Source organism: Tiliqua scincoides, chromosome 10 (assembly GCF_035046505.1).
Source record: "Tiliqua scincoides isolate rTilSci1 chromosome 10, rTilSci1.hap2, whole genome shotgun sequence".
NCBI classification, from domain to species: Eukaryota; Metazoa; Chordata; class Lepidosauria; order Squamata; family Scincidae; genus Tiliqua; species Tiliqua scincoides.
Window position 1 is genome coordinate 5007032 of NC_089830.1, and position 27462 is coordinate 5034493.

The 27462-nt window shown below is 45.7% G+C and overlaps 1 protein-coding gene and 1 pseudogene across 1 annotated transcript in view; one reads left to right on the plus strand and one right to left on the minus strand.

Annotated features, from left to right (window-relative positions):
- The window catches only part of MAN1C1 (mannosidase alpha class 1C member 1), a 156724-nt gene that overhangs the window by 54886 nt on the left and 74376 nt on the right, over positions 1-27462 (minus strand). The window lies entirely within an intron of this gene.
- LOC136661938 (5S ribosomal RNA) lies at positions 767-887 on the plus strand (annotated as a pseudogene).

A 27462-nucleotide genomic window follows, 5' to 3' on the forward strand; every position in this document is an offset into this window, starting at 1 on the left:
AAAAGCTTTTAATTGTTGACAGGCTGGCTGGCGTTCTTGCTTTTTATATGAAAATCCACGGGGTTTGTTTGTTTGTTTGTTTTTAGATTTTTTAATTATTGTAAATTGTTTTTAATGATTGTTTTTAATGTTGTATTTTTAAAGTGTTGTGAGCCGCCTTGTGTGCCCGTTGGGCAAAAAGGAGGGGTATAAATTAATAAAATAATAAAAAATAAATAATAATAATACCTCTCAGGTTGAACCAGATTCTGTGCCCAAGTGTTTTTCTGCAGCCCTGTAGCCTATAATTTATTTTTAAACACCCAGTTCAGAATTCTTTTGAACATCGAGTCAGATGTTCAGATTCCCGAATTGCTCAAGATTCAGCGAACATGTACAACCCAGCAACACGGAAAATGCTCGGGACCTTAGAAAGGCCTGTTTCAACAGAGTTGTTTAAAAGTGATCAAAGCACAAGGCTTGGAGCCAGGAACAGCCCTGGTGAGGAACGCTGACACTTCCCTTTAATTTCGGATTTACTTCACTGCCTCCATTGATTTGCCTCAAGACTCTGGACCAGTTGAACATTTACACAGGAGGAGGAGGAGGAGGACAAACGCTCTGCCTCGGAGCACATGTTCTGCATGCACAAGGTCCCTGTTTGGTTCCCGGCACCTGAAATTTAAGGGCTTCAAGGAACGGAGCCAGCAGGGTCTATTTATGGCCCTGGAGAGGCACTTTTAGGCAGGATGGACAGAGAGACTAATGGTCTGACTCAATGGTAATTGCCTTGAAGCAACTGTTGCCCTGCACGTGCCTGATCTCGTCTGATCTCGGAAGCTAAGCAGGGTCAGGCCTGGTTAGTACTTGGATGGGAGGCCGCCTGGGAATACCGGGCGCTGTAGGCTTATACCATGATCTCAGAAGCTAAGCAGGGTCAGGCCTGGTTAGTACTTGGATGGGAGACTGCCTGGGAATACCGGGTGCTGTAGGCTTATTCCATAGTCTTTCGAGACTGAAGGTTGCCAACCAACCCTACTTTGCATTTCTGAAGACCCAGGAAGATTCGGTGTCCTGTGCAAAGAACCCTTGCACAGGATGTTCCAAGGAGTATTTCTACCAGGCTCCAACATTTGCCAAGGAGCTTCCTATCAAGGTTCTGCCCAGAACATAAAACTCCTTCTGCCAACTCCGCACCAGATGTTATTCTGACTCCCCGCCACCAGCAAAATATAGAACACCTGCCGCGCCCTACTTCTAATTAGGGTTGAGACCTTTAATTGGCAATTTAGTTAGGGTTTAGTTAGGCTTAATCTATTAAAATATTTTTAATTTACTAAAGAGTCGTCCCCAGTTAACTGGGCAACAATAAAAAAAAAAAATCAATTATTGCATTCCTCCTTCACTCTTGCACAGGAGAAAATGTCTCCCAGATGGCCCCTGCTGGGACATTTAGATACCCCAGTTATAAATTTCCCTAAAATTACTCTTTGTATCATATGCAAATATATGCAGGCATAACTGATTAATTAATTAAACTCATCTGATTAAATGACTTATGGCCCGGTCCTACTGAGCCTTTACAAGTGCAGATCTCGCAATCCACAGCGGCAGCAGAAATGGCATCCTGCCATTGGAACAACCAATGCAAACCATCAGCAGCTCTGTGCACCCGCCACCTACGGACCCATGCCAGACCAGGTAAGATGGCCGATTGTTGGCCATCTGGGGGAGGCCCAGGGTCGGGGAGGGGGAGGGCAGGTGGCAGTTCAGAAGCTGGAGAGGCTGGATCTCAGTGGCAGTTTCATGTGCATATCGGGCAGCAAAAAGGATAGCATCTTGGCACATGCCACTGAGATCCATCCTCTCCAGCTGAGACCCCTCCTCTCCTTGTATTTACACCAGCAAAACAGCTGGTGTGGGTATAAAGAGATCCAGTGTCTACTAGGCGGCCTACCAGGAGGTAAGTAAAACGCTTTTTACCTACGTCTGTTTGTCCTTCTGGTTGCCCCCTCCCCCATCACACATTGCCCATGCTCTGTTGGCAGTGGCATGGCTGCACACTTTGGAGTGGCAGGAATTGGGCTGCTAGTTCTCTTCAACTGGGTGACAGTTCAATTTACAGTTCTTCACAAAGCAAGCAAGCCAACCAATATGTTGTAACCCTAAGCTTTCGTTCCTCCTTTAAAACAGAGAAAGAAAGAAAGAAAGAAAGAAAGAAAGAAAGAAAGAAAGAAAGAAAGAAAGAAAGAAAGAAAACATCAAGCAATCCAAATTGCTTGATCCAAAATCCAAATCCAAAGGGCCCTTTTGACTGTGCCGCCACTAAGAGATGTGAGAGGGGTGGCGGCCAGGAAGAGGGCCTTCTCGGTGGTGGCCCCCGAACTGTGGAATACCCTCCCCTTAGAACTGAGAACTGCTCCCTTGTTGCTAACCTTTCGGCGTGGACTGAAGACCTTTTTATTTCAAAAAGCTTTTAATTGTTGACAGGCTGGCTGGCGTTCTTGCTTTTATACGAAAATCCACGGGGTTTGTTTGTTTTTTCAGATTTTTTAATTATTGTAAACTGTTGTTAATTGTTTTTAATGTTGTATTTTTTAAAATGTTGTAAGCCGCCTTTGTGTGCCCGTTGGGCAAAAAGGCGGGGTACAAATTAATAAAATAAATAAATAATAAATAAATAAATGCAAGAGCACCTCCCTGTGCCCCCCCCAGTGACCTCTAACAAGTTGCTCTCACTTCATTATTCTCAAGGCAAGTGAAATCAGGGGGCTCTTTAGGAAGAGGGGCAAATGGAAAGCATGTTGCAGACAAACTTAACCACACAGCCCTGCAAACACGTGTGATATCCTCCCAATTCTTTTGGTTTGGAGGGCCCCAGCCTGCCCAAACAGCTGGCATGCCGCTGAGACAGTGTCTTCATGCAGTAGAGCAGCCCTCCTCAATCCACCAGCCAGCCCAGGCAATCTGGGGCAGAGTCTCTGCATTACAAGAGGATGCAGGGAGGTGGTGGGTTAACTTGACGGCTTGGGTTAAGAAGGAGCACGACTCGGAGGATCTGGGGTTGTGGACTGCAACCCCATGAGAATGGGGGAAATTGGGCCAGGGACCCACTACTCCTCTCTTAGGCCTTCTCCTTCCAACCCAACACTTCCTGAGCCCGAATATACCACCAGAACGTTTGAGTAGCAAATCTATGATAGAGGAGCCATCCCGGCCCTTCTCCATGCAAGCAGACAAGCCCAAGGCGACGTGCAGCGATGCAGGTGGAGATTCCAGAGTTAATCCCCTCCCCCCATTAAAAAAAAAAAAACAAGATGGAAAAACAAATGAGTGAATTTCAAGTTCAAATGCCCAGGTGCGTAAATAGCCATATGGTTGTCCAGGATAAGAATGGCAATGGCATCACAAGTGCAGAAGAAGAAGAAAAACCACCTTCAGGCACTATTTTGTAGCTCGGTAGCTAGTGCCAAATGCCAGGAGGACATTGTAAAAAGTGGGTCCCAGTGCTAAATGTGTGAGAACCACTGAGCTAAAGAATCGGGTAAACTATGCAGGGAACAGAAGCTTGCAGAATAGCAGAACTGCAAAGGCACAGACTGCCCTTTTACATCGTAAAACAAACAAAAAAAAGACTTGATATTTGCTTGACAATGTAAACTGGGGATTTCTAGGGAAAGACAAGATTTGGGGACATAAGAGAGAAATGGAGAAAAGAGCACAGCCAGGGAATGGCTAGTGATTTTCTCCTTACCAGAGCTGTCCAGCAGGTTTAAATCAACCTTTCCCAAAAACTCAGCAATCCTTATATAAAAATACTTCCCTCCCACAGAGATTAAAAAAACCCGAATTGTTTAGGACAGAAGTTTCACAATCGTCCCCCCCACATCTCACAATTGCAGCATTCCACAAAACAATTTCAACCAAACGTGAACAATAAGTGACAACGTTCTGGTACCGAAAGATCTGCAATCTTGGCCGCAAGCCTGTGACATTTTCATTTCTATGGAAGCATCGTCTGCAAAACCAACCCTGGCCCCCTCCCCAAGACAAAGGATCAGAACAATGCGGGTTTTGTCAGAAAGGGGTGTGCGGTGAACCTACATCTGACCAAGGCAAGACTGCCATAAATGGGCAAAGAGTTCTGAACAGATTCCATTTAAAATCTTCCCCCTGCCCACATGCTCCGGACTCATACACAAGGAGGTTCACAGCTTTTGGCTGGCTTTGGTCATCAAAAGTGGTGGTCTCCCCCTCGCCCCCCAATTTGGCTACTGCTGTGCTCTGGATATCTCAAGTCAAGCAGGGGCCAAGGAATCTGGCAAGAAAGGGGGCATGGAATGATGGTTTCATCATTCAGCAGAGCAGTGGAACAAACACCTCACCCCCCTCCCCAGCTCCTTAGCTGGAAAGGATGCTTGAGTCTTGGGGGCTCACCCCTGCACCAAGTTGGTTCCGCAAAGAAGGTTCCACCCTATCCCAGCCCACCAACTGTGAACCTGAGAAAGTGGCAGAGATCTGTGAAATGATCTCCACCTAGCTCTGCAGCAGCAAGATGGGGATGGCTGGAGATCACCTGTCAGATGGCAGCAGCCCATTCGCCATGGCAAGCTACAATGTGCACATACAGAACTGCACATACAGAACTGCTTCTGGGCAACACTGAACTAATGAGCATTAGGCTTGTGTGCTCCTTCCTTCCCACATGCACTCCAGGGTAATTTAATGGTATCTTCCTTAGCACAAACCATCATTTGCCACTCCCAACAAAACTGGCAGACGATGATAAGTGCTTGCCCTCCACATCTAAAGCAAGAGGAATCAAACTGGAGAGCACAAAGAAATGGGTTGGGGGAGAGAGTGGGGTTTAGCCCAAATATGGTTTAGTGCTATGTGAGTGAGCCCACAAAGTCCCACTCATGGAGACACTTAGAAAGGGGTTCTCCCATGTGAGCCTCCCAGAGAGAATGGCCTTCATGTGGAGCCCAGTTCCTGGTACCTTCCTGGTCAAAGGAGCAGCTGCCATTCTCTGGGATCAGAGGTTTTCTGAATTGCAGCACCTCACCTGTAGAATGCCTTCCTCTAGGACAGGGGTGCCCAAACCCTGGCCTGGGGGCCATTTGCAGCCTTCAGGGGCCCCCAATCCTGCCTGCGGAAAGCCCCCAGTCTCCAATGAGCCTCTGGCCCACCAGCTGGAGCCCGTGGTGGTCCAATGTGACTGCAAGGGCCAACTGCTCGACCTCTTGTGTGAGCTGCAGACTGAGGGACTCAAGCAGCGGTGGTGGCAGCAAAGGAAAGGCTGGCCTTGCTTTGTGCAAGGTCTTTTACGGGCCTTGAGCTACCATGAGACTTTCAGTCATTCATACAAGTTCCAACTCTAATATATTCATTTATGTAAATTTATTCAAATTTTAAATGTTAATCAATTCTTTTTTTCCTGGCCCCCGACACACTGTTAGAGAGATGATGCGGTCCTCCTGTCAAAAAGTTTGGACACCCCTGCTCTGGGACATTGGTCTTCCAATCTTTTTTGTGCCATGACCCAAACAAACAAACAAACAAACAAACAAAGCATGAGGATAGGGACCCACCGTTGATTCTGCCCTCACCTTGGGATCCAACCCGCCCACCTTCGCCCCCATTGCTGCCCTCTTTCCGCTCGCCCAGGCCACAGTGGGGAAGGCTCTTTCTGAACTTAGCACACCCATTTTTGCTCACCAAGATAATACACTTCCTTGGCTTTTATATCAGTACTGGACAGGCTGCTGCAGAGTAATGCAGGACGGTTCGCAGTGGACAGCAAAGTCCAACAGTGGAGCAAGGCTCACTGACAATCCCATGTATGCAATCAGTGTGTCAATACTTTCTAATGCTGGCCCTCTGCCCCCTGTCCCCCACACACTGAACCGTGTCACCTCAACAGTTTGACTTTATTGCTGGCAGCCATTTGTGTTCCCTTAACTCAGTGGTACTCAAACTTTTCTGGCCAGTGGCTCCCTTGACCCCCGTGGCTGTTGGCCATGACTCCCCATCATGTTCCTGAGGGCTGGAAGTGACATCACTAAACAGGAAGTGGCCAGAAATATTAACTATATTAATATTAATTATATTAATCATATCATTAATTAAGTGCAGATCTTAAAAATATATTATTAATACACAGCAATATACATGCTTTATAAATGATCAGAGACAGGATGCTGGAGTAGGTAGATTTTGTCTGGTCCAGGAAGACTCATTTTTTTAAACTTTGTAAGCATACCAATAGAATTGTTTTATCAAATGAATTTTGTGAACAACCAGTCTGAGCAACATTACACACAAACATACACACACACACACACACAAACACACACACTTGTGGACCCCAATCCAACTAGTCATTTCTCCCATTCTCCTTGGATAGGACCGAACCCTTTATTAATTTAATGAAATTAAATTTTTCCAGCAGCTGGTGGGGAAAACAAAGATAGACCATGAAAATATATCAGAGCTGATAATGGTTTGGTTAGGAGTCTGATTTGTCTCCTATACTAGGAGATGCACAGCTCAAGCCTATCCATGTCTACTCAGAAGTAAGTCCTATTAGAGTCAGTGGGGTTTACTCCCAGGAAAGTGTGGATAGGATTGGGCTGGCAATCACTTCATCAGTGGCTGATAAGTATTCCCTTCAAATAGCAAGATTCATCACTTTAACAATACAGCCTCTCCTCTTCAGTCAAACAACAAGATTAATAAATCACTTTCAAAACAGTACCCTTTTTCTGCTCCTGGCCAAGTAAAGTGTGTGCTTCTCTCTCTCTCTCTCTCCCCCCCCCCTTTGCCAACTGCATGGAAACAACTTTAAGACCCCTGGTGACGGGTAAAATAGGAAGCGTTTTATTTGGGGAGGGGGAGGAAAGCGGGAAGGTTTGGAGATTGAAAGGGGGGAGTGGAAGAGGGAGGGGTTGAAAAGAGAGATTTCACTTTGATGAGAAGCGATCCCAGGCTGGGAACTAGGAACCAACCAGGCAAGGATCAGCCAGGGTTCAGGACTGCAAGCTGAGCATGCGCGGAAGAGGGCGGGGCGGCAGCAGCCACTCAGCCACACAGCAGCTGAGCAACGCCCTTTCTTCTGCTTTAAAAAAAAGTGCAGATGGGCTCGTATTCTGCCCAGGGGTGTGACTGTATCACTGAGAGGACATCCTGCGCCTCCCTTTTGAGTTCCTGGAGCCTCCCTAAAGAGCCGCGCCACACAGTTTGAATAACACTGCCTTAACTTGCCGCAACCCCACAAATGTGGCTTTGTGACTCCACTGTGGTCCCAAACCCCAGGTTGAACCTCCAAGGAAAGCAATTTTCAATGGTCTTCTTCTCACTGAATGGGGGGGGGGGAATTGCGTTGAAAGGAGGAGCCTCGGTGCTACCCGGAAGAGGCTTCAGGGCACTCAGAAGACTGGGTTCCGGAACGGAACCCCCACGGATACCAGGGCATGCCTGTACTATACAATTTCTGTATGTCCTGCCACCTAGGAGAGTGTGGTCCAGATGGGTTTGTCAGCAGAGTTCAATCAGACATGTACACATTGACAACTTCCGATCCCACAAAAGCTTTACAATTATTGTACTGGCCTCCAACTCTTAACAATCTTCCACTTAACAACGGATCGCATATATGACGATGGTCAAAGCCCAACAAAGAGGCTCTTAATGAGGCAGGACACCCATAGCCTACAGCAGAGTGTCTGTTTACACAACAAAGAAGCCCTTAATGCAAAGAAGAGGCAATCTATCTCCAGTAGCCTATACAGCCAGCTAGTTTCTGGCAGGGAGTGTCTGTTTACACAACAAAGGCACTAGATTGGTCTGAATGTTTGCTTTACAACCTAATCACATAACAACAGGGATTGGAGAACGTATTCCCAGTTGTTAAGTGGAGCACATCTGTATTCCACTGGGAACCCACTCCTGCTTCATAGAGACTGACAAGGATAAGCCTAATAATGAACAATCAGGATTCCAGTACAAGAGACTCTTCCTGTCCCATTTTTATTCTAAAAACGCATACCCTTATATTCTTACATAAAGTGACGCATTACCAAATAAGCTGGGAAAGCACATGAGATATGAATGGTTCTTAAATGGAACCTAAAACCATGACGGCTTGTAAGGTTCCAAGAAACCATTTTTCAAGAAATCTTGAACAGGAGGTGATCCCCAACCCTTTGTCTGGAGAAGCCTCTTTTACGCATGCATTTTTAAAATATATAATTTTTCTTTGTTTATTAACTTAATGTGTTTAGTTCAGTCTGTGTTCTTTACAGTCGCCTTAGAACTGGATATGCAAATGAGTACTGGTTATGTTGATACCAAGAATATAAATGTTGTTTTCTAATGGTATAACCTTAATTGGGGAAAAAATTGCATCCCTGCCTTTCCATTAAAAAATATACTCAAGGTAGCTTTTGATATCAAAACCTAATTAAAATAATAAACCATATTGCTTTTGAAAACGGATTATATAACGCTGACGGGTATTACAGCATTGAGGCTGAACGAAGTTATTATTGAAATGCATCTACTCAATGCTCGGGCGTTATAAAAGGGAGATACCTGTTTTAAAAAAAGTTCCAGAAGAACAGTCAGTATTAATAATAATAATAATAATAATAATAATAATAATAATAATAATAATACAGGTATTTATATACCACCTTTCTTGGTCTTTATTCAAGACTTTATTCAAGGCGGTTTACATAGGCAGGCTTATTTAAATCCCCGTAGGGATTTTTACAAACGAAAGAAATTTCTTTCTTTCAAGAACCACAACATTCAGGTGTTTCTCTCTGATCTGGTTTCACATTCTGGCCTCCATCCTCCCATGTTCAGAGCAGATGGAATAGCTCGGCTTCAGCTTGTCAGCTGCTTCAAGGTCGCACGGTGCCGGTGGCCTCAAACTGGCGACCTTGTGGATGTTATCTTCAGGCAAATGGAGGCTCAACCCTCTAGACCAGACCTCCTGCCCAATCAATCATGTATTATCAATCATGCTGCTATTTCATCCTCACCTGTTTGGCTGCCGCTGTTCAGATACCTGGACAGCAGCTGCCAGCCAATGTGGACAAATCTGACCTCGACGGACCCAGGGTCTGAGTCCACACATGGCAGATTCCTGTTTTGGGAAGGCTGACTGATAAGCACGAGTGGGTAATAAGGGGGCTTTGTCTATGACAGGAGTGTTCAAACTTGCTTAACGTAAGAGCCACAGACAATAAACCTCAGATGTTTGAGAGCCACAGTATTTAAGCATTTAAGTTCTTAAATAGATTTACTCATCATGGCATTAATCTTACGTCTTAATCCAGTGGTCTCTGAGTTTATGCCCAGTAAATAATTACAAATCTTGAACATGTTATTTACCTTTTAACTGTGATGCAAAAAGAAGGTCAGTCAAGGAAGGTATTTCCATGAGCCGCACATTATATGTCAAAGGCCGTCATGTGATCTATGAGCCACAGTGATCTATGACTCTTGTGTCTATGACTTATGAGTTAATACTGGAATTGCATACAGCATCTTGCACAAAACAGCATGGGATTTGGGATTAAATTTTACTGCTGCAACCTGGCTTGACAGTCATAACAGTATTAGACACTTACCAGTTTGCTCTGACCTACAAGAAGCTCAACACAAACTGATTGACAGCCAGAACGTGAACCTGTCACGACTGAAATAAAACTTTTAATGCAAGCATTCTCTTGATGGAAAGCAGGCAGCATGTGTGGATTTTTTCCCCCCTAATAAAGTACAAACATAGTTTCTAAAAACTATGGGCTACACATTCTGGGTAAGATCTGCTAAATCATGGGTACGGGAGTGAAGTTGGATCCTGGAATGTTCGGCAGTGGAACAGATTGCCAACAGAGGTGGTGGACTCTCCCCCCCACTAGAGATATTCAAGAAGAGGCTCGACAAGCACTTGTTGGAGATGTTCTAAGAGGATTGTCTGACTAAGGCAGGGGGCCAGACTTGATGACCTATTAGGCCCCTTCCAACTCCATGATTCTGTACTGAACCACCTCCATAAGAGGCTTATTTTACCAGCAAGACTACTGGGAGTCTCTGTTAATAGCTGTGAAGGTGATTCTTGATAGACATTGAAAAACCACTATACCAGGGGTTCCCAAACCGCTATACCAGCAGTTATGACGTGAGAATGGATGATGGCCGGATCCCAAAGGATCTCCTCTATGAAGAACTCAGGCAAGGAAAGTGCCCCTACAGGTAGACCACAGCTGCGATACAAGGACATCTGCAAGAGGGATCTGAAGGCCTTAGGAGTGGACCTCAACAGGTGGGAAACCCTGGCCTCTGAGCGGCCCGCTTGGAGGCAGGCTGTGCAGCATGGCCTCTCCCAGTTTGAAGAGGCACTTAGCCAACAGACTGAGGCAAAGAGGCAAAGAAGGAAGGCCCATAGCCAGGGAGACAGACCAGGGACAGACTGCACTTGCTCCCAGTGTGGAAGGGATTGTCACTCCCAAATCAGCCACACTAGACGCTGTTCCAGAACCAGCATTCAGAGCGCAATACCAGAGTCTTTCGAGACTGAAGGTTGCCAACTACAATACCAGCAGTATATGGCTATACCAGGGGTTTTCGTACTGGGACCCACTTTTTTGAACGACACTCTATCAGGACCCAATGAGGTTTACCAGGCTTTAAAAAAAGGAAATCCAGAAAGTTTGTTTGTTTATAAGTAATAATAACCAGAAAAAGACCCTCAAACATTTATCTCCGTATATTTACACACGCTTTCAGACGGCACAAGCTCAGCTCCTTGCAGGGCTCTTAGCAGCTACAGTATCTGATTTTTGAATAGCCTCAGGGCTTGCAGCAATTAGTTATTTGATCTTTCCATCATCTTTTGGCGACCCACTAAAAATCAGGCCGCGACCCACCAGTGGGTCCCACAGTTTGGGAACCACTGAGCTATACTATATCTATGAGCAAATGGCTGTTGAAGGCCTTGGAAACGTCCAACCCTAGCGAAACAAGAAGTTCATCTAACAGTGTATTTACTTAAAATATTTATATCTCACTTCTCCCCTCCGACTAGGAAAGCATTCAAGATGGCTGACAAATTAATACAACAGAAACCTCCAAAAATAAACTCACTATAACAAATAAAAAACCAAAACCAAAAAACAGGGGTACCAACCACAAAACCAATACCAGAGAGTAGAACTACAACCTCAACATAGTCCCGTCCCCCCCCAAATGCTAAACAGAACAAGAGTGTCTTCAACCATTGTTGGAACAGTAGCAATAGTGATGCTGGTCTTAAGTCCACACCATCTTTTGGAAATGAGCACCATGAGAATCTTGGTGTTCCAAGGAGATGAAAATGCACTCACGCAAATAAGGAGTAGCCCTCCAAATAGAGTGGCAACATTTGGACTTCACTGCAAACCATGGTTGTGACAAACACACGAGTACAACTGGCAAGCTCCCTACTCCCCTTGATCTCTCCTTTGTGCCCAAGAATAATGTTTAAGCTTCCTCCTGCCACTCTGAACAGTTGCTTATTATTAATCAGGGGAACCATGGGTTTATTCAAACCACAGTGAGTTCACAACAAGGAAATTTTGATCCTGGTTTGTAAGCGAACTGTTGCTTGTAACCACAGTTCCCCCTATTTGGTTGTAGCTGGAAACTATGGTTAGTTCAGAAGAGGAAGCTTTCAATTTCCTTCCCCCACCCCACTATCACCTGTGTGCATTGGAATGACAGGAGAGAAGAACATACAAGCCAGAGGCTCACACTGATGCATTCTTGTCACAAACCATGGTTTGCTGTGACATTTGAACACAGCAAACATGTCTCTCTGCCACCCAGGGTGTCATCTCCCATTTGCGTACCCAAGTCAAATGGCAGCGCTTGGGAAATGTTAAAAAAAATACATATATTCATTTTGTTTGCTGCTTCTATATCTCTGCCTCTATAGAGCGAATGTTCTCAATCATGAGAACAAAACAGCCTTGTCTCTCCTAGTCGTCAAGCTCGGAGTCACTGTGCTGAAATTTGTCATTGAAAAAAGCCAACACCTCGTGGCAGGATTCAATTATTTTCCTGCCAGATTTTACTATTACTCTGAAGCTCTGCAATGACTCACCCTGGGCAATGCAGGCACAATTCTGACTCAAAGCCTTCGTTTATCTGCACCCAGATTATCAAGCACACACAAACATGCCTTCAGGAAAAGACAGCCACCCTGATCAGCATCGACACCTTGCAGCCCCCTCCAGCTGCATCTCTAAGGAGTTGTCGACTGTAAGGACAGCCTGCCAAGCATTCTGCATTTCCAAAACAAGCATGCTTTGCTACATGGACTCCCATTTCCAGGTGGAGCCTTTTCATCCATGTGGGTTCAATTCCCGGACACTTTGCTGATACTGATAACATGGATAATGGAATCCATGATTTTCAGAGCCCACCTCTGCTTCGAACGCAACAGGAGTCATGACCAGAGTCATTTTTGGATCACTTGCCAGAAGACATCTGAAAATCACTCTGAGTGGCTTTCTGAGCCTCTGAGAGGCCACGCGAAGTGGCACGCAGCCTCTCCAAGGCTCAGAAAGTCTCCCAGATGCAACCAGAACAAAGTTCCAGTCATGTCTGGGAGGTCTGCAGGGAGGGGCAATCCAAGGGTTCAGCATTTAAGAGCGTAAGAACGGCCCCACTGGATCAGGCCATAGGCCCATCTAGTCCAGCTTCCTGTATCTCACAGTGGCCCACCAAATGCCCCAGGGAGCACACCAGATAGCAAAAGACCTGCATCCTGGTGCCCTCCCTCGCATCTGGCATTCTGACATAGCCCATTTCTAAAATTTGCGGTGGGGCAAATCTGCGGATGCCGAATCTGTAGATAAAACAGCCCCACCTTTAACTGTCTTTAAAAATGTAAATTCCTAGTCCTATTGACTGCATAGAAAGGCATGAAAACGAACACACACACACACACACACACACACACACACACACACCAGTTAAAGACTATCAGCTATATTGTGGCCGGAGCTTTTGCAGACAATAAATCTGTTGATCTTCAACATGCCACAAGATTCCATTTTGGTGTTTGCTAAGGAACATAGTTAAGTCTGAAATTGGAGGCAGTTAGGGGGGATTCTCACCAGCCAAAGGGGAGAACGGCTTTTTGTCCATGACAATAGCGACACATAGACTTTGGAAGTGTCTCGGCCCTCTCTCACAGTTCCCAGTGGCCGCTCACCCCCAATTCTCCCTCCTTTTGCTATAAAGAAGCTCAATAGCAAGGTCTAGACGACACAACTGAACCAAAACAAAGCATTCCAGTCCCTGTCGGCCCATCTATGCAGCCGCTTTATTCCATCAGCGGCAAACTGAAAGGAATCTGGGGGTGGAAGACTCAAAGTACCTCTCAGCCCAAGTTCGCCACTGTGGCCTCCCTTCAACCTGCCATCAGTGCTAGCCACAGTGACAGCCAAGGAGATTGCCCCTGGAGGATTCCTATTCCAAATTCTTACGCCAACAACAAGCAAAGGAGTGTCAGAGGGGCGTGTCCACAGCACCAAACCTCCCGCCCCCCACAAAGAGAGGTGGAAGCAACAGCACATGTTCCACATTTTAATTAGATCTTAATTAACGAGTTGTACATGGGATTGCTTTGACAGCATCCAGGGCCTAATTAAATCAAACATGGCATATTTGACAACTTAGACTTTTTCTTCAAAAACAAAACTGCATCAAGAATTTGAGATGTACACCATTCCACAGATGGTTTCTGGAGTCAGTAGTGACCTCAATGTTATTTGCTATGGGGGAATCTCGGAGATCTCAGATATTTTTATCCGTATTTTTCAGCAAAATCAACTCAGAAGGAGTTTGACCTCTCTTTACCTTAACTGATACATTGGCAGCCATGGTGTTAAGTGAGAATTTTCAGCAGGCTGAGGGTTATTTTATTTTTAGTAGAATTAATCATCTCCAACACCTTGGACATGCAGTGATGCATTTTCCTCATTTATTTCCACAAGGGATCTAAACTGACCTTAATACCCCTTTCATTTCATTCCCACATTTAAAAATAAAGCATGGATGCAGTGGAGAGTGTAAGGGCAATCGACCCTCTTACTGGGCAAAAATATAGAGTTTGAAGCGATGCTGATCAGGGAAAATGTTTTTACACAAAGAAAACATGCAGTGTCCTTGTTTTCTTTCATATAACGCTCTTGTTATGCTTTGATGCGGTAATCTCTTTTGTTTAAAGGGTAAGAAACCTGTTTGTTTGTCTTTGGTAAATGCAATTCCAATTACAGGGCTGTCAAAAACTTTGCACAAGACTGTGTAGACACAGACAAGCAAGTTCTGTGCCACATATGGCCCTCTTGTAGCTTCATACACTTTTACATCTTTTGGGGGATATTTGGGGGATACTTGTGACCCCCAAATAAGCAAGGGAGTGAAACAATCAACTAAGGGTCCAATCCTATCCAATTTTCCAGCACCGGTGTAGCCTCAATGCAGCCCCAAAGTAAGGGAACAAATGTTCCCATACCTTAAGATATGTCCCCCCAAGATGCAGTACATGCCCCAACAGCACAGCTGCACCGGCACTGGAAAAATGGATAGGATCGGGCCCTAGGGCTGTAATCCTATACACCAGAGGTTCTCAAACGTTTTAGCACCGGGACCCACTTTTTAGAATGACAGACAATCAAACTCACCAGAAGTGAAGTCATTAACTTGGAAGTGATACCTGGCCAGAAGTAACATTATAAACTAGGAAAATGTTTAGCACCTCTCATACAACACAATCAAATCAAATTTATTAAGGGCACAATCCTAACCCCTTATGTCAGTGCTTTCCAGCACTGACATAAGGGCAATGCAGCTCTGAGGTAAGAGAACAAACATTCCCTTACTTGGAGGAGGCCTCTGTGAGTGACACCCAACTGCAGGATGCAGCACATGTCCCATTGGCTGGAAAGCACTGACATAAGGGTTAGGATTGCGCCCTAAGTAAATTAAACATTTACCATGACTTTAAAAATTCATTTAAACAAAAGAAAATCCTTCTAACCATCCCAAGCAGTTGCTGATCTGCTTGGGATGTTTGGGGGAAAAAAAATTTCCCAGACATCCCAAAGGTTGCAATCCTATCCACACAGATCCAGGAATAAGCTCCACTGACTATCATTGTTTAAAGCAGTGTTTCTTGAACTGTGGGTCGGGACCCATTAGGTGGGTCATGAGCCAATTTCAGGTTGGTCTCCATTCATTTCCATATTTTATTTTTAATATACTAGGCTGGTCTGTGACTGCATTTGGGGAAATGTTACAGATCTGTACTTTTAACAGGCTACTATGTAAATGCGTTTAATAGTGATAGTCACTCCTGGGTAAGTGTGGGTAGGATTCCAGCCTAGGATTGATAAAAATTTTCCTGGTTGATGATGTCACTTCCAGTCGTGACATCACTTCTGGTGGGTCCTGACAGATTCTCATTCTAAAAAGTGAGTCCCGACTCTAAACGTTTGAGAACCACTGGTTTAAAGAATATGCACAGTAGCTTGTTAAAAGGGCAGATCTGTAATATTTCCCCAAATGCAATCATATCAGGGTAGCATCAAGTCTAAGATATTGAAAATAAAATATTGAAATGAATGGGGATCCACCTGTAATTGGCTCACAATCCACAGTTTGAGAAACACTGCTATACACACCTACTCAAGAGGAAGTCCCACTGAACTTGGCGGGACTTATTTCTGAATAGACATTTAGAGGACTGCACAGTCAATAAAGACAATGCATATACACCAGTGGTTCCCAAATGTTTTAGCACCAGGACCCACTTTTAAAAACACTATACTGGGACCCACCTAGCTTTATGAGACTTAAAAAAACAAACAAAAGTTTCACCTTACTGGGTGCTCAAGCCTCTTTTTTTATCCTTTTTATTATGGGTCACAACCTAATTGTTGGTGGGTCCTGAAACTATAGTTGTCAAGGAAAATGGTTTGAACCCTATGGAAAGTGAGCCACGTGTGCACATTTACTCACAAGTAGGTGAACATGCCTTGGCTCTTATGCAAGACGACCAGAATGGTCCCAATCTATGGTGGAGGGGCACTTTTAGAGCATTTGTTGAGCTCCACATTCATCAGATTGGGACCATTCTGGTAGCCTTGTATAAGAGCCAAGGCATGCTCACCTACTCATGAGTAAACATGCACATGTGGCTCAGTTTCCCTTTCCGTAGGACCCAAAATATTTTCCTTGTCAACGATCAGTTTCAGGACCCACCAACAATCAGGTTGTGTCCCATAATTTGGGAAACACTGATATGCACCAATTCTGCCGAACCTCTCTCTACGACAACATCTGAATTATCCAAAACCGGCAGCGTTTTTGGCTGCACTTTATTCAGCCTTGCTTTCACACATCACTTCCAAGTCAGTTTTGCAGATTCCCAAGTCACCAGTTTCAAAGAAGCTGGTCTGAGGCTTTGTAAAAGAGAGAGACCAATGAAGGTGCTCCACTTCTCGTTTCACCAAGAAGAAATCTTCAGAAGGCAGTATTAACAAGATCTGTCCAGACAGCTGGCTACAGGATGTCTCAATCTGCTCTGCCGCGTCAACAACAGTTCATCCCTTTGAATTCACGGGCAGAACTAATTAATCACAATTCCACCTGAACTGTAGAATGAGAACCAGCCAACACACAGCACAACTGCTCTCAAAATGTACTAGCTACTAAAGGCAAGGGCCATGACAGATGCTGGCTGGAGTCCAGGAAGCACCATATCCCCGACTACTGCACTGCCTATGACAATGTTTCACCCAAAATTTCAGTGCTCTTCAGTCTAGAAAGAAGATGCTGCAGGAGGGACATGATTGAAACATATAAAATGGTACCTGGGATGGAAAGAAGGAAGTTCTCTTCCCTGTCACACAACTCCAGAACCAGGGGACATCCACTAAAATTGAGGCCCAGGAGAGTCAGAAGAGAGAAAAGGAAGTATTTCTTTTCCTGGGGCTTACACGGTGGAACTCCATGCCACATGATGTTGTGCCAGCATCTGGCCTAGATGTCTTTTAAAAGGGGATTGAACAGATTTATGGAGGATAAATCCATCACACATTACAAGCCGTGATGACAATACGCAACCTCTGGGTTTTAGAGGAAGCCTGCCGCTGAATGCCAGGTGCAAGAGAGTGGCAATAGGATACAGGTATCTTGTTGTCCTGTGTGCTCCATGAAGCATACGGTGGGCCACTATAAGATATAGGGGCTAGATAGGCCTTTGGCCTGATCCAGCAGGTCTCCTCTTATGTTCTTATCAGCATTCACAGGCAGGGAAGAAGTTCTAGCTAATTTGAAATCTCTCTCTATCATCAACTCCTGCTCCGAAAACCTTTTGCACACAGCACTATATCCTAAGGTTTCCTTCCTCTAGTAAAAGGAACCCTTTGGCTACAACCCCCTGTATCCTGATGCTAGGAAACAATATCCAGGCTAGACACTGAAAACATCTCTTGCACAGTAAATAGCCAGTTCCCAACATTTCATCCTACCTGGAATATAGGTATAGGGGGCAGGAGGTCTGGTCTAGAGGGTTGAGCCTCCATTTGCCTGAAGATGATGATGATGATGATGACGACGACGACGACAACAACAACAACAACAACAACAACAGGTATTTATATACTGCCTTTCTTGGTCTTTATTCAAGACTTTATTCAAGGCGGTTTACATAGGCAGGCTTTATTTAAATCCCTTATTAAATAGGGATTTTTACAATTGAAAGAAGGGTCTTTCTTTCAAGAACAACTACATTCAGGTGTTTCATTCCGATCTGGCTTCACATTCTGGCCTCCATCCTCCCGCGCTCAGAGCAGATGGAATAGCTCGGCTTCAGCTTGTCAGCTGCTTCAAGGTCGCACGGTGCCGGTGGCCTCGAACTGGCGACCTTGTGGATGTTACCTTCAGGCAGACGGAGGCTCTACCCTCTAGACCAGACCTCCTGCCCCCTATACCTATATTCCAGGTAGAATATAGATAACATCCGAAGGTCGCCAGTTCGAAGCCACCAGCACCGTGCGACCTGGAAGCAGCTGACAAGCTGAGCCGAGTTATTCCATGTGCTCTGAGCGTGGGAGGATGGAGCCCAGAATGTGCGGCCAGATCAAGACAGAAACATCTGATTGTTGTGGTCTCTTGAAAGATAGAACCTTTCAAATTGTAAAAATCCCTATGGGGATTTAAATTGCCTGCCCATGTAAACCGCCTTGAATAAAGTCCGAGGAGAAATCTGAGGACATAGAAAGGCAGTATATAAATATCTGCATTGCATTGCATTGCATTGAATATGCCTGGCCAAGGTAGGGCAATGCAGACCATCACTGGGGCAGGTTTGATCAGTGTTGGCCCATTCACACAGCCGGTTGATGCAGATTGCCTCGGCAGCAGACTGCAAGGGGTCAGAAGCGGTGGCAGATTTAGGGTGCCCTCCACTCCAAACCTGCTGCCACTGAAACTGGAAGTCCTGCACTCCTGGGTTTCATGGCACTGTGCGAGGATGAAGGCAAGGGTGCTTTTGTTCTTAACACGGAGGCAGCAGACTTGAGAAGGCATCAGACGACATTCTGGATTGCGTCACCCCTGGGTTTGTTTCTCAGCAGCTCGGGTCTCCATGGGCAGCAAGCCCCCATCCGCAACCTTTCCAAACCCTTGACCCCCCTCTTAACCCAAACTTTTATTTCTTTTACTTAAAATACAGCCCCACCTTTAAATCCTTGCGGAACAGCTAACAACCCCCAGGCTCTGATTTGTATGCAGGCTGGACATAAAATGCAGCCTTTGAGCCTGCAGGCTGCCGACCTCCTTCTCTTACTGATTTTCGTCAGTTATTTGTGGTTTCATGGAAAGCTGTTTTGCTCTTAACATCTGAACCACACAGTTTGCAACCCTAATCTGGAGGGTGGAACAAGCCACTCTTCGCCATTCTCTGCTGCGACGGCAATTTGTGGTTTCCGTGAAAGCAGAACTGATGCAAACAGAGAGTCGTGCGGGGTGGAGGGCAAGAAGAAGCTGGAGATCGCCTGCAAACTTGACGTGCCTGATACTCGTGTCAAACCACAAGCTGGTACTGCATGTGAATCAACACAAAGGACTGAACTTTTCATGAGTGCCATTTTACCATACATGCACTGCTTCTACCTCGAGGTGACCATACGCCAAGGAGACCTCCTGGGTCTTTCACAGCAGCGTAAGAGAGGGAATTATAATTAGGAGGAAGGGCTCAACTAAGTCTAGGAGAGTCTTAGAAAATTATGCAGGGGATGGATGGAGCGATGTTCTTTTCCCTCTCACACAACACCAGAACCAGGGGACAGCCACGAAAATTGAGTGTCAGGAGAGTTAGAACAGACCAAAGAATACATTTCTTTACTCAGCATGTGATTCAACTGTGGAACTCCTTGCTGCAGGATGTGGTGATGGCACCTGGCCTAGATGCCTTTAAAAGGGGATTGGACAGATTTATGGAGGAAAAGTTCATCACGCATTACAAGCCGTGTTGGGTATGTGCAACCTCTGGTTTTAGAAGGAGGCTACCTCAGAAGGCCAGGTGCAAGAGAATGGCAACAGGATGCATGTGTTTTGTGGTCTTGAGTGCTCCCTGGGGCATTTGGTGGGCCGCTGTGAGACACAGGCAGCTGGGCGAGATGGGCCTTTGGCCTGATCCAGCAGGGCTCTTCTTATGTTATTATCTGTAGCGTGTCACACAGCTGCAAGAAAAGTGGCACACGCTAAAGTTCCGTCCTTGCAGAACCGTAAAAGGTTGCCATTTTGCACCTGGCTCAGTTCAGAGACGCCAAACCAGCCACCACCAAAAGAACGACAGAGTGTGTTGCTGGCATGACCCACCTCATGTCAGGAAATGGGCTCAAATGCAGCCCATGAAGAGCAATGCTCCCATCCAAATGACCTCTCCCAGCATAACCCAGATGCAAGGGAGGACACCAGGATGAGGTCTCTTGTTATCTGGTGTGCTCCCTGGGGCATTTGGTGGGCCGCTGTGAGATACAGGAAGCTGGACTAGATGGGCCTATGGCCTGATCCAGTGGGGCTGTTCTTATGTTCTTAACTACAATTCCCAGGAAGCCTTGCAGGTCTCTTGTTATCTGGTGCGCTCCCTGGGGCATTTGGTGGGCCGCTGTGAGATACAGGAAGCTGGACTAGATGGGCCTATGGCCTGATCCAGTGGGGCTGTTCTTATGTTCTTAACTACAATTCCCAGGAGGCCTTGCAGGTCTCTTGTTATCTGGTGTGCTCCCTGGGGCATTTGGTGGGCCGCTGAGAGATACAGGAAGCTGGACTAGATGGGCCTATGGCCTGATCCAGTGGGGCTGTTCTTATGTTCTTATGTTATGTTCTTAACCCTCTTGCTCCCACAGAAGTGAGCCATTTCTGTTCACTGACACTGTGATGCTCTTGGGTTAAGGGCACAGGGGCACAGTGGCCCAGTCTGTCCAATTCCCCCAAAATGGGGCACCATGCGTGCCCATGTGCCGAGTGCACAGAGGTGCACTCCACCTCCCCACCCTGCTTCTTGAAATGCACACACTGCCTTGGCACATCAAGGCCACCAGTCCTAACAATGGACTATTTGCTCGCAAAGACGAACAGGACTTGCAAACAGGTCAACTGAAAGAGAGCCCCTGCAGAAGACCACAGTATCGGCCAGAGTTTCTCTCTTGGCTGCTTCAATTTACAGTCGAAAATTAATTGCAAGCTGGTTAAAGGTAACATGATTTGCTTCGTCGCCATGCAACTCCCCAAGGAGCAGGCTAATTCCATGCGAGGCCCGCCCAAATGAGCACTCGCATCCCATCTAAAACAATTATCCATGGACTTCAAGTGCCTTCGTTACTTTCTAATGAGCAGAAGCTGCTAATTCCTCTTGAAGCCAGAGAGAGAGAGAGAGAGAGAGAGGCTTGCACTACCAATATCAAAAAGAAAGAAGCGCATCCTCTGATTGGGTTTCAAGAGCAGCAGGAGATGCAACCTGATAAGAAGGTAGAGGAAGCTACTTGCAGTTCCAGACAATATTTGAGGGGGGGGGGCTTGGCTGGAGTGTAGCTAGGAGCAAAAAAAGCTGGGAATGCTCTAGCAACAAAAAAATGCACAGGAAAATCTAGGTGGGGTGAAGAGGGACAAACATCTTAGAGGCAAGGATAAAACACTACCATTGAAGGGGACTGCTTTGGGGACACTGATGTACAAGATGATCAGACCTTTTCAGGACCTGGAAAGGCCCAAGGGCTGATCAATCAATGTCTGGCTTCCATTCCTTCCCCTTTCCCCTTTAGTGATACACCACCTTTCTTTTTATGTGCATTTTTGCTCAAAGACTCACAACTCAGACTCACAACTCAAAGGACTTGAAGTTTTTTCAAGTCAAGTCATGACTGGCATGCACTATGACCCACAAATTGAGTTGAGAGGTCAGTGACTCGCAACTCCACTTGCAACTCCAGCTTAGTGACTTGGGCATACCCCTGGTTATTATTTGAATATGTTTTTAATTATCTGATGTTTTATTATATTAACTGTACAACACTAAGAGCTTAGAAAAAGCAGTTTACAAATCCTGTAAATAAATAGAACAACTAGAATTGTGACACATGAAGCCCAGAGCAGTGTCCCAGACCCAAAAAGCACCTGGACTGCATCCGAACACTGCCATTTCACAGTGGATGGGTGGGAGTGAACTGTTTCATTTGTCCAGCAATCACAGGCACTAGGGAGCTGCTAAGCCTAGTGGGTTTCCAGGGACAAAAGGAGAGCCAGACAGTTACTACCATTCTGACATTCATTGAGTGCACTACAAGCCACAACATTTATGTTCACAAGGAAGAAGGTCTGGGCAACCTGGCCAAACTTACTCTGAGAATTCTGATACCACATAGGGCAAACCTTAACAGTACTTCACTCATGTGCAGCAACTCACAGTCTGGTTTTTCCCCCCAAAGAGAAGGAGAATCTTAAAGAAAGGAGTTCTACTGAGACATGGTTCAACTCTTTAAAGAAAGGCAAGATCCCCTAAACCAGGGGTGTCAAACATAAGGCCCACGGGCCAGACACAATCCCTGGAAGCAATTTATCTGGCCCCTGTGATAATTGGGGTCTCCCACATGATGATTGGGCTCTCTTGAAAACCTGAACAAGACTTGCATATCTTCTCTTCTGTCATTTGCAGCTAATGAGTTTCTTAATTCAGGCCATCATCGGCTTAATGATGTCACTTCGAGCCCTCAGCAGGCACCACAAATGTTCAGATCACTTTATGAAATGAGCTTGACACACCTGTCCTAAACCTACAGAAATTTGCTTGAAACCCTACAAAGGAAAAGATTCCAGCACCTTTGGGGGCATCTGATCCCACTGCTTTGGATGGCTGTGAGCACCTCTTAGCTACCCCATATAACTTTTTTTTAGAGGCTGATCTGTTTTAGAGGCTCCTCCTTCTACAGTATCCTTGTAGCTGCACTCCAATTTGGAACACGGCGGCCAGAGTGGTTCCCAATAATCCAGTTACGGAGTTCTTGGGTCCCAAGAGATACTATCACATCCACAAGCCTAGGCACAATCTGTTTGTAAGTGCGACTAAAAACAGCACTAAGGTTACATCAGAAACAGCAAATCGCTACCTGCTTTTCCTGGCAATGCTTGCTGCTTGAGAGCAGGACACCACAACAAAGCTCTCTTCAACAAAGGAATTCCCTGGCCACGCACGTGCAACTCAAAGAAATAACAGCCCCCATTTATGCCATATCTCTTCTCCTCCAGTGCAAATATTTGGAAGACTGCAGGCATTTTTTATAAGTGGGATAGTATACAAGCAGACAAGACTAAAAAGAAGAAGGGAAAACAGCCTTGCCAAAAAACCCTCCACCAGTTTGGCAGTTCTTGATCTTGTTTTGCTCCACGCACTTGCTCAGATTAGCCAGTGGGGCAGAACAAAATTGTAATAATGCCATTTGCATTTATAATCTCTCATTTTCATCTCAAATTAGCCTTGACTCCCTCCCCAATTGGGGGGGGTAGCATATGCTACCTACTAAACTTACTGAGCATAAATTGCTGTGAAGTTCACACAACCAGCTCTTTTTGGCTTTCCCTTCCTTTGTTTTGCGAGAAACTCAGTAAAATGACTGTGTCAAACCTTTCAGCTTTTGGGGCTGTGCTGGAAATGTTTCTTAACTCAGAAAGTCCAACCTGGAGAATGGCTCTCAAAAGGACTCAATACTACACTTGGTAACACCAATTGACTGGCTGTGAAAGCACAGCTCCTGCAGAATATGGGAAAATGGCGAAGAATAACATCGGCATCTAATTAGGACCTAAAGTGAGTCCTGGGAGAAAATAAACAGGTAAGGATGAAAGAGATCATACTGGAGATCACGCCAAAGTTAGCAAAAACCTGGCAAGTTCTAAGAAGGATGGTTCCGTTCATTATTTGAGGAGGAAGTGGAATTAAACTGAAGGGCACATTTAGTACCCTGGTGCCAAACCAACCATAAAAGAATATAAAAGCTAAAACTAAGCCTGCAGATTGAAGACTAACATAACATGATTAAATGTGATGCCTCCTAATCTGTTCAGGAAAAGACAGGATGTACAGCAGAGAATTAAGAGTCAGAGGGAATGGGCTACTCTGGCAGTGGATATAAATTGCACCCGAAGAAGCCATTCCTGGTTACCTTTAATTCTTTGCTATGAATTGCCTCTTAAAATGATTTAAATCTACCAGGCGTTTCCCGAGCAGACAAGGGAACATTATATGCAGAATTTAAAATTTAAAAAGGGAACAGAGCTAAAGGCATAGTGAGACTTATGTACAGGTTTCTGAACATTGGCAAAAAAAGTCACTGCTTTTACTTGGATGCTCACATTCACCGCTGCATGGGAAGGGAAGACGCAGAAAAGGAAATGGTTGCGCTCTTTAGTATGGAAACGCACACAGGCAAGAACTATTTTGGAGAAGAACTAAAGCCTGGCCCTTTGAAGCAGAATGTGACCTTGGGCAAATGGGTCCGGTTTTCCATCAGTGGCAGGAGAACAGTGCGCTAATTTGCAAAACTGCCGCAAGGTCCAACCCAAAAAAGACAGGGCCCAGGGCAGTAAAATTGCTCTAGAAAAAAAATCAAGAAAAAGAAGACAGTTAAATATAAAAATCCTACTGATTTCATGAAACTGAGCGCTTTCCACATGCGCTGCCTCCGACGCATCCTCGGCATCACCTGGCAGGACAAAGTTCCAAACAACACAGTCCTGGAACGTGCTGGAATCCCTAGCATGTATTCACTGCTGAAACAGAGACGCCTGCGTTGGCTTGGTCATGTCGTGAGAATGGATGATGGCCGGATCCCAAAGGATCTCCTCTATGGAGAACTCGTGCAAGGAAAGCGCCCTACAGGTAGACCACAGCTGCGATACAAGGACATCTGCAAGAGGGATCCGAAGGCCTTAGGAGTGGACCTCAACAAGTGGGAAACCCTGGCCTCTGAGCGGCCCGCTTGGAGGCAGGCTGTGCAGCATGGCCTTTCCCAGTTTGAAGAGACACTTTGCCAACAGTCTGAGGCTAAGAGGCAAAGAAGGAAGGCCCATAGCCAGGGAGACAGACCAGGGACAGACTGCACTTGCTCCCGGTGTGGAAGGGATTGTCGCTCCCGGATTGGCCTTTTCAGCCACACTAGACGCTGTGCCAGAACCACCTTTCAGAGCGCGATACCAGAGTCTTTCGAGACTGAAGGTTGCCAATACAATACATACTGATTTCATGATTCACAGTGGCCTTCACCAGTGTGTGTTCATGTGCTAAATGTGGCTCCTCTTCTGTGCAAAGCCACCAAGCTTTGTTGACACCCTGATGAGGTCCAAACACTCCTGCTCACTGCAATCTCCCCTGTACCAGCTGGGATTCCAGGACTTGTGCTGGACACCTTTCTTCTGGCACAGAAGGTAATGGGGGCGACGGCGGGGGGGGGGTCTTCAGTATCCTCGCATATAGTCCATAGGCAATTTGAAACCTCTAGACTGGCCAGCTGGCTCCAAGCAACAGGAGCTGCCCTTCTGCTTTTGCCTTATTCAGGAGTTTTCTAAGTGTGTGTTACAACCGACCCCTTAGGGCAGCCATTTTCAACCACTGTGCCACAGCAGACTGGTGTGCCACAAACAGTGCGCAGGTGAGCCACAGGAGTTTGGGGGAGGGTCATTTATTAGTATGGCTAATGGAAAATGTGAACCCCCTCCCAAAAGTACGGTGTGCCTTGTCAATTGTCAAAAAACTGATGGCATGGCTTGAGAATTTTAGAGCCCTGTCAGTATGCCATGAGATGAAAAAGATTGAAAATTTCTCCTTAGGGTGTCACAGCATCCTCAGAGGGGCACAGTGGGATGTCTCTGGCGACATCCCACTGTCTCTCCTATCTGTTCCCTAAGGTGCTGCCATCTTGGATTTTGCAAAATCTCATGAGATTTGGGTATTGCCGTCTTGGATCTCATGAAATGTTGCAAGATCCAAAATGGCAGTGCCCAGCTGAGAAGGCTGCAGGGGCATTGTGGCCCAGGTACGTTTGGGAATGACTGCTGCTTTAGCTATTTAAACAGCTCCTTCTGCCAGCTGCCCTTCTGGATGCAGTTTCCAAAAAGTCAAGCACCCCACTGCACGAAGCTTTTGCTGAAGGTCTTTTAAGGTTTGAACAGCTATCTTGGCATCACTTTTACTTATGCCAACCAGAGAGCGAGCCAAGAAGCAAAAAGGGGAGTGTGTGTGTGTGTGTGTGTGTGTGTGTGTGTGTTTTCAAGGACGCAAATGGCACATTTCCAAATGATGAATGCGGTTATCTGGATCATGGCAAAACCCACTGCAAATCGGTGCCTCTGCTTGCATTGGACAGAGATTGCAAGCTGATGCAATGCTTACTGTGGGGGCTTGATATTGCAAGATCCCCACCCCCACAGCAAGATCCCCAACCCCCAACTTCATCATTTGGGTTTGTCTCCTTGGAGCCATCCAGTTGCAGGTTTATAACTATCCACCCATATCTATTGGAATGGGCCAGCAGGGACAGAACACTCACATGACAGTCCTTGCGCACAGGAAGCAACAATGCTGAGGACCACACCATAGAGGTTAGCTTGGCCAATGCCAAGAAACCACAGCAGCTAAAGAGAAAAACCAAGAGAGATCCAGAAACAGTGACATGACACCATTTATCTATTCAGGGTTTCTCACACTGTGGGTCGGGACCCACTAGGTGGGTTGTGAACCAATTTCAGGTAGGTCCCCATTCATTTCAATATTTTAATGTATGTGATTGTATTTGGGGAAATGTTGCAGACCTATACTTTTAACAAGCTACTATGTATATTCTTTTAACAATGACAGTCAATAGGACTTACTCCTGGGTAAGTGTGGGTTAAAGGACGGTTAAAAATTTGCCTGCTTGATGATGTCAAATCCGGTCCTGATATCACTTCTGGTGGGCCCTGACAGATTCACATTCTAAAATGTGGGTCCCGGTGCTAAATGTGTGAGAACCACTGATCTATACGATGTGTGCAGGACAAGCAAGAGCTGTGTTTTAGTCTCTTGTCACAGGCTTATTATCATGGGCTACTGAATTATATAATAACCGACAGAGAAGCTTGAAGTTCAGTTACCAACATGACCTTTCATTCCCAAAGCCAGACAGGTACGGATGCCCAAAGGCAGAGGCTCTTTCACAGAGGTAAGTAATAGGATTATGGTCTGCTGATGATTAGATTCAAGGAACTAGAGAGAAGATGGACATCCTCAGCCAATCTGGAAAGCGAAGCGATGCCCGTAGATAACTTTTGGCCAGTTAATGATGTGCCCCATTTGTCCTTGGCAGATGAGAAGGAAAAAGGAAAAACGATCAAGGATAAATGTCAGCTCAGATAGGAGTCAGAGGAGAAATACCCGGCTACTCGGTGGATCGACAAAAACAGGTTTGCTGAGACTGATGTCGGAGCAATAAAAACCTCAGGTAAATAAAATCAAAATGGTGCTGGTTAAAGCCAATATTCAGCCAGGCAGCTGCAACTTCTAAAGAAAAAGGACAGCAGGTCACTGCATTCTAGGAATGATGAAAAGAGGTTTACTAGAGCTGAGGATGGAGAGCAGGGAAAGAGACACATAAAATACATTTTCTCCTGTAAAATGTGCAAAGTAACACCACCTAGTGCAGCACATGACAGCTCGTAAAGATGGATTTGGCACGCGCGCCGAGAACAACTTTCAATCAACCGTGACAGACGGCTCTCTGAGGTCTGGCTGTTGGACAAGCCTAAGAAAGGAGGAGACAGAGACCACCCCCTTCCCCAAATAGGTTCACTGGGCCCCTGCAGTGCTGCCCATTAATTTGTTCACCCAAT